Source organism: Neophocaena asiaeorientalis, unplaced genomic scaffold, assembly GCF_003031525.2.
Source record: "Neophocaena asiaeorientalis asiaeorientalis breed wild unplaced genomic scaffold, Neophocaena_asiaeorientalis_V1.1 scaffold452, whole genome shotgun sequence".
NCBI classification, from domain to species: domain Eukaryota; kingdom Metazoa; phylum Chordata; class Mammalia; order Artiodactyla; family Phocoenidae; genus Neophocaena; species Neophocaena asiaeorientalis.
In genome coordinates this window covers 385,832-399,569 of record NW_020172420.1, presented here as the reverse complement: position 1 = coordinate 399,569, position 13,738 = coordinate 385,832, and the positions used below count along the sequence as shown (strand labels likewise).

The 13,738-nt window shown below is 38.7% G+C and overlaps 1 pseudogene; it reads left to right on the top strand.

Annotated features, from left to right (window-relative positions):
• Positions 1-13,738, top strand: part of LOC112390939 (brain acid soluble protein 1-like) — a 62,298-nt pseudogene that overhangs the window by 13,235 nt on the left and 35,325 nt on the right.

The following is a 13,738-nucleotide window of genomic DNA, read 5'->3' as shown; positions in this document are numbered from 1 at the left end:
TGTTCTATGTATGAGATTGAGTGGGAAATGGCTATTCTGGAAACAGAGAGAACATTTAGGTGGTGTGACAATGGCCTCAGTAAAAAGTAAGTGAACCTAAACCAAGGCAATATTTTGATAAAGAGGAAGATATGGTTTGGGGAGATATTTAAGAGAATAAAATGTACAGGACTTATAAAGTAATTGGATATACTCAGGATTTTGGTTTGAGTGATGCACAGACAAGGGTTTTATTTATTCATTCCATAAATATTCATTATATATCTATCAGGCCCCAAGAGAAGTGGTGAGTGCTGAGGATACCTAGATGAAAAGACATAGGATCTGCCTTCGAGAGGCTTTAACTTTAGTAGGAGAGATAGACAGCACAATTGACAGGTGAAATAGAGCACTTGCATAGTGGAGCTGTGACTGTTACCTCTAATAAGGACCTCAGCGAAGGGTTGTAGTAATATCTTCACTTATGGACGTTCTGAGCTTAAGGAACCTGCAAGACATCCAATGGAGATGCAGTAACTTGCTTATATGGAGCCAAGACTCAGAAGACACACACTTAGGAAAAATCAGGGATGAGGTTACAGCCAAGATCTTGTGAGTGATGAGATCATGAAGGAAATTAGGTAGTGTCATAAGAGAAAATGGGCAAGGAGAGAAGTAAATTTTAAGGGGAAACTGGGAAGAGATGCCAGCAAGTAAGACTGAGAAGAAACTGTCACAGAGCTAAGAGGGGAACAATTGCATCTTATCTCCAATCGCTCTTAAAAGTCCTGCTTTGGTGGTACATAGGGGAGAGGCACCACTATTATTTCTAATATAGAATTGGTACCTGCTATGAAACAGGCACTAAAACAAAATGTTGATTTAGTTAAATGTAATATAGAGATTAAGAAATTAATTGTATCCTAATAGTGTGATGAAGGAAATAGAGAAACAGTACAATATATGAAATCTGAAAAGAATTGGACTTGGTATTTGCTGAATTTTTATAAGGGATGCATTTGTTCTAGACTTTATCACCAACTACTAGGCAAGTTACTTGTCCTTATATATTGTACTTGTGCTATGTACTTCAGTGTCCTCCTTGGTAAAATCAGGAGATTGGGTGAGGAGACAAAGTCCTTTTTGGTTCTAAAACTCTGAATCTGGAGACATAATTAGCAGGTCAAGCTGAAGAGATGATGTATTATCCAATGGAGGTGTGCTGTCAGTTCTCACTGATATATTATCTTACTGGGACATTAAATATTTGATAGTGGAACTCTGGATATTGATTTTTTTCCCCCTAGTTGCAAATGACTTGCTTCTGAAGAATGGTAGGCATTGCGGAGTTGTTTATACCAGTAGATTGCATACCTGCAAAACGAATGTCAAACTATGCATCTGGGTATTGTCTTGATAAATTACATGACTCAGTGATCACTGACCCACATTTTGTAATATGATTTTATAAAACCCATGTTACAACACTAATGGAGATAGATGCACTATAGTTCTTATACAGTAGAGGCCAACAGTGTTCTTGGAAAAAAATGAAAATAGGAAATATAATTGCAGATTTGCTATTATAAGATTTCATCTAAAGAAAGAATGTTAGGTGGGTGGATATTCTATGCAGAGAAGTTGTTAGAATTTCAAGCAGATTTACTGCATGACAACAAATAATACTGCTTTGTAAAAATAACTGTTTATTTCTTTGCTTCTAGAACCTGCACTGGCATAGCACCAGGTGTGGAATAATAGGCTTGCGCTCTGTACGTATGCTGGGGTGCATGATCCTTTGGCGTATGCAGTCTTGGTCTGGGATTTCTTTTTTATGACTTCATTTTCATGGTGGTAGCCTCCACCTGAGGATTCACCACACAAAAAAGATGCTGACCTTATCAGAGAAGATTTTAGCCTCATTCGTGAAAGGAAGAAGAGTACCTCAGACAACAAATTCACCTGTGTTTACAAAAAAAGCATTAGGAGAGTTTTAAAGATTTTTTTATCTTGAAACATAGCAGCTTATATTGTTTTGTCATGTAAACTGCCAAGATAGGAGGAATTTAGTGAGCTTCAACCTGCAAGACTTATTCACAAAATCTCTTTCTAAACCGAACATCTGAATTCCCAGAGTTCTGTGTGTCTGTTCCAGTTTGGGGTCTGAGCTTTTTTAAGTTGAAAAAAATCAATTATGGACTGGCAACTGCACCTGATTATAGCTACTCTTCTAATTTCATTTCTTTTAATAACGGTAGGAATCTGAAGAAACACTAACCTGGTTTTTGCATACTTTTTGAGAAAAGAGTTTCTAGTCTCTATCTGCTAAATGTCTTAATATTCTATTATTTTGTATCTTGGTCATTCATTGTCAGAATCAAAGTCATGGCAGAAAGGTAAAGCCAAATAAGAAAGGCAGACAATTTAGGTTTATATAAGGACTTTCCCCCTCACTTTGTTTTTTTTGATGTGTTGGGGCAAGGAAAATGATGAGGTTGGTTCTGGTCAGTTTGAAGTCATAAGCCTATTGCATATGCAAGCAGAGATGTGAAACTAGAGGTCAGATGTCACCATCTGCAAGCATTAGTTGAAGTTTGTGCATGGATGAGATTACCCAAGGGAGAACATGAGCAATGAGATAAGTAAAGTGCTGAGAGTAAAATCTTGGTAAAGATCAATTCTTAAGTGGCTGTTAGAGAGAGACAAGGAAACTTAAAAAGAAGAGCCAGTTAGTCATGAGGAAAATCTTGAAGGTTAATGTGGAAGAGAATTTTAAAAAGAAAATGGTCAACAAGGACAAATGCTGGAGGGAGATAAAGAAATAATTGCAAGGGAATCTGTCCATCCTATTAGGCAAACAGTAGGATGTTACTGACCATTGTGAGAGCCAGTTGAGTGGAACAGTTGTGGCAGAAACCCAGATTGTAATAGATTGTTGTGTAAATAGGGAAAGAACAAATAGATCAAATGGTATTTTCCTTTAAAAGAAAATAGTTTCTCTTTAATAAAGTTATAGTATTACGTATGTGTGGGGAGGGGTTTTATATTAAGATTTAAAGGAGAAAAAAGCGTTTAAGTAAGTTGTAATGATGGAAAGGAAGGTCTATTGTGATCTCTTCTGGGACCAGTTTTGGAATTTTATCAAGACAATACAATTTGACAGAACATCAAATATCCCCAACAAACTAGGTGGACATCTCCAATATCTTAAGTTCATTAATACACATTTTAATCTTCAGCGAAAAACTCTGAGAGATGGTGTAAACCTCTCTAGTGATAGGAAGATCACAAGCCATAAGGCTGCCCATTCCATTTACAAATTCTAAATTTCTAGTCATCCAATGCTGTACAGTTCCCTCAATCCCCAAAATTATTTTTTTAAAACTATATACCTTATACAGAGATTTCACTTAGTAGCTCTATTTTAATCCTCTGAAATTATTCTTTTAAAAATTTAAAGTCCTCTATATTTTTAACATATATCTTTATACATTTTTTACATCGTATACCTTCCATGTTGTCGAATACCTTGACACTGAGTATCAGGATCTAGAACTGGACATAGTTCTCCAAATGTGAGCTAGTGTATTTAGTGGAGCCATTGCCCATCTTGGTTCAAACACAATGGTATCACTGAGAGTCTTTTTTTTTTAATTCTAGCAAGAGGGTCACAGGGCTCTCTAATATAACAGTGTTTTTGACCTTAGAATTTATATTTTCACATGAAGTGCTATAAAATGGGGATTGCCCATTTTATTCTTCTACAATAGATTATTTTTTAAACATAAATGCAGTTTAAAATTTTATCTTGCTGGGTTAGACCCTTAATCCTATCCTGTTGAAAGCTTCCCAAGTCGTGATAATGTTGAACAATACATTTGCCTTCTTCTTAGCTTTGCATCACCTGTAAAAAGATTTTGCCTCAGGTCTTGATACATTTGCTGAATAAAGTAGAATCAAGGAAAGGGTGTAGAAAAATGCTAACAAAGTTCTTTCTATTTGCTAACAATTTTATGAATTAACATTTTATAGGACAGTTCTCCAAATGGTTACAAGTGTACGTACTTCATAACTGCCTAGTCCATCGTTCTCCACTGTATCCACAAAAATGTGATGAGAGACTGTCAAATGTCTTGGTGAAATCAATTTGCATTTTCTGGCTTAATATCTTTCAAAGGTTCTCCAGTAAAGTCCAAACTCTTTACCACGGTTTTCAGGTCTGACTTTTGCCTGCTTGTCCTACCATTCTCTCTTCGTGCCTTACTCTACACTTTGAATTCTATGTTCCAGTCTTCCTGAACTTCTTGCAGCTCCTTAAGCCACCATGCACTCTATCACCCTGAAGCTTTTCACCCCGTTTTCTTCATCTGGCATATTTCTGGTCCCCAGTGTCCAGTCCTCAGCTCTTTTGGCCTGTCTCATTTCTCATTGTCATGATCCTAGTTGAGATGCCAGTCTCTTCAACTACTTTCCCTCATCTAAGACCTTCCTTTCATCTTTCTTCCTTACATCCATGTTTTATTCCATGAAGACTGACCTTGTTTTCTTTTCTATTTCTCCCTCTAGACTGAAATCCCCTTGAAGGCAATAACTGTGTTTTGTTGGGCATTTGGGGATGAACTCCAAGGACTCAATATATTTTCTTTGACTCAATCATGACTGGCGTTTGAATGAATTTTGCCTGTGATATTCTTTCCATCTACTTTCCTTCTAATATAGTAACCATATAAAAATAGTTTGCACTGAATTATTTTTGGCAATCTCATTCTGGCCTGTGGTGATCACCCCTTTCCCTAGTAAGTGCATACAAATTATCTAGTGAAGAATACACTTTAGAATGTTCTGGGTATAAAAGTCAAACTCATCTGGCTTTGGATTATGAAATCCCCTTTTTGAAATCTGAGGCATATGCTTAGCTCCGATCTTCTGGCAATTTTCCCATTCCCTCTGCTTTTTTTTTTTTTCCAGGACACTAGCAGCTGTGAAAACAGCTGCAAATTGTTCTAATTGTCTTAGATGTAATGCATCTGGGCTTGAACACATTTTAAAGCTGCTAGACACTCTCTTACTATCTCTCCTACTAAGATTTGTGCTCCATCCATTGCAGCCTGAATATCATTTTCCTTCATGGAGGAAAAATGGAAGCAAACAAGAAAGACAACTGTTCTGGCTTTTTCCTTCCATCATCTTCATCAAGCATTTAACTTATCCATTCCTTTGTCTTATTAAAAATCATAGCTTTAAAATACAACAGCATTTTTATTTTGCTCTCATCTAAGTTGAGATCTGGAAGTTTTCACCAGCCAGGTTGGTGAGGCAAGAGGAATATAAGTGGATAAAATGGAAACATCAATCATCTGTATGTATCCAAGACCTACTTGGTGCCAGACACTGTGATAGATGGAGATCTTTCTACAAATAGGAATTATTCATTGTTCTTAAGGAGCTCATGGTCAAGTAGAGAGTGTCAAAGACCATAGCATTACATTTCAGTTAGCTGTGCGTCAACCTTGGTTAAAAAAAGAAAAGGAGGTGTTGATAATTATTTTGTATGATTTAGTTTTATGTCCAACAATCCACCCATTCATCCATGTAACTTTTAAGTCATGATTCTCAACCATAGTTGTATGTTAAAATCACCCACGGATTCTGGACTGGGTAGTAATAAAGTAGGTGGATTTGTAAGTATTAGGAAACTGTTATAACACAACAAACCAACTCAATCAGGATCTCTGTGAGTTGAGGGCTGGGGGCACTGTCTATTTTTTTTAATATATATTTTATTTTTATTTATTTATTTATTTGGTTGCCCTGGGTCTTAGTTGTGGCAGGCATGCTCCTTAGTTGCTGCATATGGGCTCCTTAGTTGTGGCTTGCCATCTCCTTAGTTGCGGCATGCGAACTCTTAGTTGCGGCATGCATGTGGGATCTAGTTCCCTAACCAGGGATCAAACCTGGGCTCCCTGCATTGGGAGCACAGAGTCTTAACCACTGAGCCACCAGAAAAGTCCTGGGGGGCAGTATCTATTAAAGGCTCCCTTAGAGAGTCCATGTTCAGTGAGTTGATTATCACCATCTTAAGAACTTACTATGTGTTAGATAGGGCTGTACCAGGACCTGAGGAAGATATATACTATCTTATGTAATATAAATCATTGGCCTGCAGGAGGTAATACTTTGTGAGTTGACAAGGCATTCTTATGGCAAAGAACAAAGTGCAAATGCAAGCTAGTGTATTGTATGATTTAAGAGTCAAAGTGAGAGGTCAAAGCAAAAAAATAACATAGAAGTTATAGGTAAAAGGAGACAAACCTTTTAGGACTAGAGTTGTGAGAGAAGAGCTGGGGCAGGTGGGTTGAAGTTGGACTTTGAAGAAAGCATAAGATTAGCTGAGTAGTAGGACAGGGCCATGCAGTTCTGACAAGGAGTTCAGAAATGAGCAAAGGCTTGATGTCAGTAATGAGCATGGAGTATTCTGGGCGTTTTATGGACCAGATCAGCCAAAATTGAGCAGAAACTTTATTTTGATGAGCAGTCAGACTAAGGTTATACAAATATGGAGAACTTTGTATGTTATTTTGAGGAAGTTTTACCTTAAAGTACAGGCAATACTTTTTTTAATAAAAAGAACATAATCATAAGTTTTGAACGAGCAAATACTGTATGTCATTGATCAATCTCAGCTTTGTTATTAATTGAGTTTAGAATCTGCAATACAAACTTGGTAAAGGAGAGAGGAAGCTGGACCTCATGGCCAAATGGAAGTATTCTCTAATGCTCAGATTCACCTGTGCCAGTGTTGTTCTGGTAAATGTGTAACAACTAGCTCTCTGAGGGAAAAAAAAGCCCTAATGTATATAGTGTTTGCCAATTTCCATGATGTAAATACTACCACTGTGACCAATACCAAGCTACTAATGGTTTAAAAGTCAGTTTGCAAAATTCCTAAAAATTTGACATTGACTTTCATGAGCTGATATGAGCTGGCTTCAGCACACCACAGCTTGTGCTTACTACATGAATTCTCTCCTAATAATGATTTGTCTCTGGAAGATTTGCCTTTGAAGGATAATATTCAGTTTAATCTAAACTTATGTAATGCATTAAAAATTGGGGGAGGGGTGCAGAAAATTCCTAACACTTTCAATGTAGTTAAATCGAAAGAACATTTGAACATCCATGTCTTACAACATGCGATTCTAGAAGCATCTTCCACCAACTGAGGGGCCCCGGCAGGCTCAGTGTCTGGGCGGGGCTCTTCTCACCTTAGTTTGATGGTGTTTCTGGCAGAGCAGTTGAGGGTTTAGAAAGCCTGGGGAAAAATATGAATATGTTGGATAAATCAGATTTCCAGGCAAGGGTGCTTTGTACGCCCCTGAAGGAGGAATCATGGGCAGTCATGCTCCCATGTTGCTCAGCTCCTGCTGCACTGGATCCTTTCAGCTTTGGCTTTCTGTACCCCCTACCCCCTTCGTTTCCAGATAACAGCACCTGCCTTGCCTGTGAAAACTCTTTGCAAGACTTTAAGCACCATCAGGCCTGGTCTGATTGCAGTTGTGTCTCCACAGCCCCCATCAGCCGCAGTGCAAATTAGCTGCGGTCCTTCCTGCCAGCTGCATGAGGGTGCGAGCGCGGGGTCCATTCCCAGTGCCCAGATGCCACCTGAGGCCCGTGCCCAGCTGATGTGAGCCTGACAGGGGCAAAGCCACTACAAAGCCCTTCCGACCGATCCACATTTCCCTATTCTCTGCCCCCCAACCCCCCCGCACTCAAAAACAACTGATGTGTGGGTAGGAAAGCCATTTAGTCAAAAATAAAGACTAAAATGTTTTTTCCTTCTGATAATGTTCCTGACTCTGTCCCTCGGTATTATGCTCTATAATGCGCCGTGTGGAGCCATTTTGTCATCGCTTTGGGTCATCCTTGCTCACAATTGGTTATTTACTCAGGGGCTTTTGAAATTATTGAGTTGACACATCTGTCAGATGGCAAAAGCAGAAATGCTGAAAGGTCACTTGGAGAGAAACCAGCTGCTTCAGACAAACCTTTCTGCCTCCAAATAGCACAATCATTACAGCCTGGCAGATGGGACCTCTGCTTTCATTTCAGGCTCCCCTTGCCTTCAGGTATTTAGCTACACTACCTCATTGCCAGGTCAGCCGGGCCTCCTTGTAATTACCCACACAATAGGCATCTCTCTGCTTAAGAATAACAGCTCCATTTTCTCTAAATAGGAAACCGTTTTCCTCCCAGATAGGAGCTACCCAAGGCTTGCCACAAACTTTCCTATTAGCAGATTAGTTTTGACAGTGGCAAGTATGTTTCTATTACTTCTGCAGCCTTCATTACACCCAGAAACATGAGGCCTGGTCTGATTGAACAGTTTGGAGGGCTTTCGAGGGTCTCTGAGTAGATGGCCTCCAGAGAGTAGGTCTGGGATTCCTTTTCCCTCCACCTAATCCTTCCTCGTACTCACCCCTGCTTACCTCTGTGAGCCCCTGAGGAAGTGTTGGGAGGAACAGGGTAAAAGGTGATGCCTGTTTGTGCTGCTCCACGGGAAGCTTTCATTTAGAGGATTTTTCAGTCAGCCTGGCTCACCTGAGGCTACAGAATCTGAAAGGTGTGTGTGTGTGTGTGTGTGTGCATGCCTGTGTTTATGGCAGTGAGAGATAATGCAAAATAAAAATTAAAAATGAAAACAAGCTGATGTTGAACCTCAACCATACAGAGAGGAAATTCATTCTTTCATAAAGAAGGTTCTTACAGACTTCACTTCGGGGGACAATTATTATGTCAGCAGCTATAATAACAGCATCTTAACCTTTCAGAGTAATAACAGATAAGTTGATAAATGTAAGGCTGTGTCTCTCAAACTTAGTGGCCATGGGGGTGGTTTTAGAAACCCCAGTTTAAACATGGCTCTTTTCCCTGAAGTAGTAATATTACCAGCAGTAAGGTAAAAGTTTGCTTTCTGTTATTGGGGATATTTCAGTGGATAAATTCAAAAAGCACCACATTGAGGTACATGCACAGGGCTAGGGGTAGAAAGGAGTATGGGAGTTAAGAGTTCTAAAATCAATACATGCTGAGTAGATCACTCGACCTCAGTCTCCTGTTTCAGCCTGTTAGGGCTTCCCACATAACGTGAACCTGAAGACTTCGCTTGGGAAATGCTACCAGAGATCTTCAAACGGAAAAACAATAACAAAGCTTTCAGCAACACAATATCATGGCAACCCATGATTGATGCCCTAAAAATCAATGATTCCTCTTTAATTTCCCCCTGATCTGCTACCTTGCCCATTAATCTTCAATTTCCACCTTTGAATTCTTTTCATTCTTTTATTCTGGGGGATTAAACAGTGACTCTGCAGTTAGTTGACTTCAGGATCTGTGAGCTCGAAGAGTATCTGCTATTAGGAGCAAAAGCGGGGCTCTCTGCACTGTACCTCCATAGTCGTATGAGAGCTCCAAAAGTTTTGTTATATACCATAGCTGAGTCTAGCAATGAATCAGGAATTGGAGAGACGTTTCGAAGTGAGACCACCTATGTCAGCGTGACCTAATTGTTCTGCGAAATTCTTCCTCAGTAAGATAAAACTGTAAACCAGTAAATAACTTCTTGCTTCAGGAAAATTCTTAAAGATTACTTTTACCTGGACAAAGAGTTTGGTCACATGGGCAAAGAGTTCTATCAGGATGATAGATTGCTCATTTAGGCAACAGTTCACTTATCAGATAATAGTTTATCTCTACTTGCTTCAAGACGTGTTGCCTTACACATCAATCCAAAATTAGTATATCATAAAGTGTGTCTAACCTCAATAATTCTCCACCTTTTTATAAAGCAGAAACTAACACACCATTGTAAAGCAATTATACCCCAATAAAGATGTTTAAAAAAAAATAATAAAAATGTATTATCTGTATATAAAAAAAATTCTCCATCTTAAAAGGCTCCCCCTTAATGTACATCCCTGAATCCTATGAACGTCCTCTCTGGCCTCCCTCTTGGAGACATTACTAAGATATCGTTATGGTGTTGTTCTCCACCACTGTGGTAAATCTGATAAACTTAGCTTTGCTCAATCAGCAGGTTTTCCTGGTGGTCTATTTGTGGGGAGTTGATAGTCAACAGAGTGGATGGGTGTCCAATCTTGAAACAAATCACTACGGGAAGAGAAAACACCTAAAAGAGACCCCAGGAGAGTTCTGATATAATAGTAATTCAGGACACGGGTGATGGGGGGAGGTCACAAGATAGATTTGGAACATGTAAGTATTCTACGAAGTTCCCAGAAGTTATATATGGAGGGAAACTGGTAGAAAAATAGAATTCCTGTGATTCATGGGACAGGGTTTGGAGTCATTATAATTTTGCTATTGTAGAATAAATGATCTTACTTTGATAACTCCAGCTGTTGAAACCTGAGGAATTCTTAGGCAGAAGACATATTCTGGAGCTTTGGAAGAGGCAGAACACCTAAGGCAGGAGGGGTGGGATCAGGGGAGACTTTATGCAGGAGGTAGCTAGCATTTGGAGTGGGTCTTGAAAAATGGGTAGAATTTCCATGAGCATGTGCACGTGTGTGTGTGTGTGTGTGTGTGTGTGTGTGTGGTTTTGTGGAGGTGGGTGGTAAGGACATTTGGAAGAGAGAGAGGTGAAGGAGGTAGTATAATGAAGTGGTTAAGGAAACGGGCATATGATTCAGATGGCTTAAAATTGTGTAGGTGATTGTGGGCAAGGTACTTGACTTTCTCATTATGAGGATCAAAGGAGATAATGCATGTAAAGTGGTTAGAAAATTATGTGGATCTAGTAAAGACTCAATAGATGATGGCTATTACCATTATTATCACTTATTGTTATTATAGGCTAACACAACAGGGAAGAGAATGGAAAGAAAGCTCAAGGCATATTCTAGGAAAGACTGAAGATTGGGCTATGCATACACGAATACTAGAAAACAATATGGAAAAGCTGGGGCCAACTGTAAAAAGTCTTGAATTTATTATAAAAATATATTCAGTTGGCAGAGGGGAGCCCATGAAGGATTTTGAAGCAGGGGACTGACATGATCAGAGCTGTGCTGGTAATTCATAGGTTGGGTGAGAGGAGAGAAAAGGCCAAAATTGCAAGACCGCCTAATGAGCTAGTAGGTTATAGCAAAGTAAAAAGTGTGGTGTTTCTACTACTAGAAAGAATAAATGCCAGAGAGAGCATGGTAGTGTTTTGGGTTAAAATTTCATTTTGTGCACTCAACTCAGACTACACAAATCAGCATAGAACTCTAAACCCTTAATCTAAGACACATCAAGTGAACTTTAGTCACATGTTTAAAACTAGCTCATGCTACTGTCACAGTTTACGCTCCGACCCTCCCTGCTATCTGACACCTGATCCCAAGAACACAGGGCATGTGAGATGAATGCATAGCAAAGCAACTAGCTAATGCATCTGAACTCTGTCCCGTTTATATTATATTTACATTGCCTAAGAAGTGACTGTAGGACTAGGCCCTTTAAGTAGTAGAGTGTGTTGCTTAGTTTTACTTCAGCTCTGCAAATTCTAACCTACTCAAACTTTTTATCATAGAGGTAGCTAGCTAAATTTGATGCCCCCCCCCCTTCCTTTTGAGTCGATGTCAATTTGGGAAGGAAGCATTAACAAATCCACTGAATATAGTATTTTTTGGAATCAATTCTTGCTCTGCTTTACCTATTGGCATTCAAATTTATTTAATCAGTAGGCTTGACTTGCAGTAAACAGAAAAGCCAGGATTCAGAGCAAGTATCAGGTGACACTAATGTTAGCCTAATTGGTCGATCTGTGTTAATTATCAGGTAACAGCTAAATAATAAAGCCATTCACAGACAGGACAAAGTGATTTTAAAAGTCTCTCTTTAATAAGGCCTCCCTTCCCTAGAACAGTCTAGCAGCCTTTAGAACCACAATTGTTATTTACAGTGGCTCTTGTTAGAGTTTCTATTTTCAGACAGAAGATGAAACTTAAGGATTGGGATTTAAGGTCAGGAGATTCAAATCAGAGTAAGTGGAAGCCTCACACAGGAGGGAGATCAGCTCCAAGGGTTTGGATGCTATTTAGAAGGGAAACAAAGAACATCAAATGCTTTATTCTTAAATAATTAATTAAGCCTTTGAAAAGTCTGTGAACAATCTACACAAAATTCAAACCACCTTCAAAATTAATCAACAAAAAGTAACTCTCCTTTAAGGATTGAGATCATATTGTGTATATGGTGTCGTTTTCTGATCATTTTACTTAACATACTGTGAACATTTTTTCCCATAGTGCTAATTATTCCTCAAAAATACTTGTCTAACTTTACAATTAAACTGGATAAACCCTAGGTCACATTTTAACCTTCTTATATGAGAAGGAAGATATGAATAAGATCAGGGTGGAGAGGGTTTCTGCCACGTCCAATGGTTAATCGGAAGTGCCTTGCATAGAAAGGAGGGTGGTGGCCCCTCTCTCCTTCAGTCGTGCTGGGAACTTAATATGAAATGATGCTGGGAGGGGAAACTATGAAGCCATACTAACTTAATTGTCTCTTCCTTGAATTTCTTAATCCATAGAAGATCTCATTCAATCACCCTTTCGAAGTTTAGGTTTTAGGATTGTTAACACGGGAAACTACAGCCTGTGGGCCAGTTTTGTCCTCCTGCATGTTTGTGGATAGTCCATGAGCTAAGAATGTTATTATATATTTAAACGATTGTAAAATATCAAAAGAAAAATAATGTTTTGTGACACATGAAAATTTATGAAATTCAAATTTCAGCATCCTTAAAGTTGTTTTGGAACACAGCCATGCCCATGCATTTACACGTTGTCTCTGGCTGTTGACCTGTGGCTTCTTTCCTATTACAAGGGCAGAGACGAGTAATCGAGATGGAGACTGTATGGCCTGAAATGCCTAAAATATTTACTGTCTGTCCTCCACAGCAAAAGTTTTTCCACCCTTGCTCTAAAAGGTGAATTTTTATACTCATATTCACACATTCTTCCTAGAATTTTAAAAGGAATTCTAGGCCCTTAGTAAAAACTTCCTGACATCACAACCTTGTATCTGCTTGTTACTCAGCATGTTCATTTCAGGTAATTAATCCTTACTAATAAGAACATTGCAGCTTGGACTAACTTTCCATGGCAGTGCTAACACTTTAGAGTCTTCTGCCTCACTTCTGACTTGTCAGAGCTACATGTTATCACACAATTAGAATCATTCCTTAAGGGAAAAATAACTTTCATTAGTTATTTCATTAAATTGAGAAATAAATTTTAAATATTATGTTAACATAAAAATAATATGATTTTAATGTCTTTGCAAAGCCGCTTGAGAGATCCTAGATGATAGTGAGAGCTGAACGTGTAGTGGGTAAAGCTACATGCCAGCCAGCTGTTTGTTCAAACACATATTCACACACTGGAAGATAAAATTACCTGGAGATTGTAGCATACTCTCTCTCTCTCTCTCACACTCAACAGCTAAGTCTAAACTGGCTACTGTATAGATATAGTGATTGTTGCCCATGCAATACAGTATGTATTTTCACAATATGAGTCAGTTGAATTGTGGCTTAAACATCAGATGTTGCCTTTGTTGACTATGTATTATTTATTAAATGTGGGGGGAGCAACAATTTCATGTTTAACATGTAATATGAACATAATAAAAGGTACCTATTTTTATTATTGTTATTAGCCACTTGATTAACTTGAGTATGTCTCCA